This window comes from Mandrillus leucophaeus, unplaced genomic scaffold (assembly GCF_000951045.1).
Source record: "Mandrillus leucophaeus isolate KB7577 unplaced genomic scaffold, Mleu.le_1.0 Scaffold1507, whole genome shotgun sequence".
In the NCBI taxonomy this organism is placed as follows: domain Eukaryota; kingdom Metazoa; phylum Chordata; class Mammalia; order Primates; family Cercopithecidae; genus Mandrillus; species Mandrillus leucophaeus.
Window position 1 is genome coordinate 277247 of NW_012101485.1, and position 795 is coordinate 278041.

Sequence of the window (795 nt, forward strand, 5' to 3'; positions counted from 1 at the left end):
CTTGTGCCTCAGGCTTCTGAGTAACTGGGATTACAGGTGTGCACCACCATGCCCAGCTAATTTTTGTTTTTTTAGTAGAGATGAGATTTTGTCATGTTGGCCAGGCTGGTCCCAAACTCCTGGCCTCAAGTGATCTGCCCACACTGGCCTCTGAAAGTTCTGGGATTACAGGAGTGAGCCACTGCACCATCCTATTTTTTGTATTTTATTTTAAAATGAACCCAGTGCCACTTGCCAAGAGAATTAATTAAATAAATATCAAAGAAAAAACACTTTGAACAGCTAGGAGATGGGACTAAAAGATTAGTATTTGACTTAATAGGCACATCCAAAGAGGTACTTGTTCTATTTAGATTGTTCCCAATTATTAGTATTATAACTGTTAGAACAAGTATAAACTTTGAACCTGCTTTTGAACTATAATACCACAAAGTATTAAAGCAAGATTTTCAAAATTGATCAAGTACATTCTAGCATTTTGCTCTTACTACATTACTGATATTGTGCTAACAAAATGGTTTGTTGGCACTTTAGTACATGAGACAATACGATTGTAGGCCAGGCGCAGTGGCTCACGCCTATCATCCCAACACTCTGGGAGGCTGAGGTGGGCGGATCACGAGGTCAGGAGGTTGAGACCATCCTGGCCAACATGGTGAAACCCCGTCTCTACTGAAAATACAAAACTTAGCTGGGCGTGTTGGCGTGTGCCTGTAATCCCAGCTACTCAGGAGGCTGAGGCAGGAGAATCGCTTGAACCAGGGAGTGGGAGGCTGCAGTGAGCTGAGATCGCCC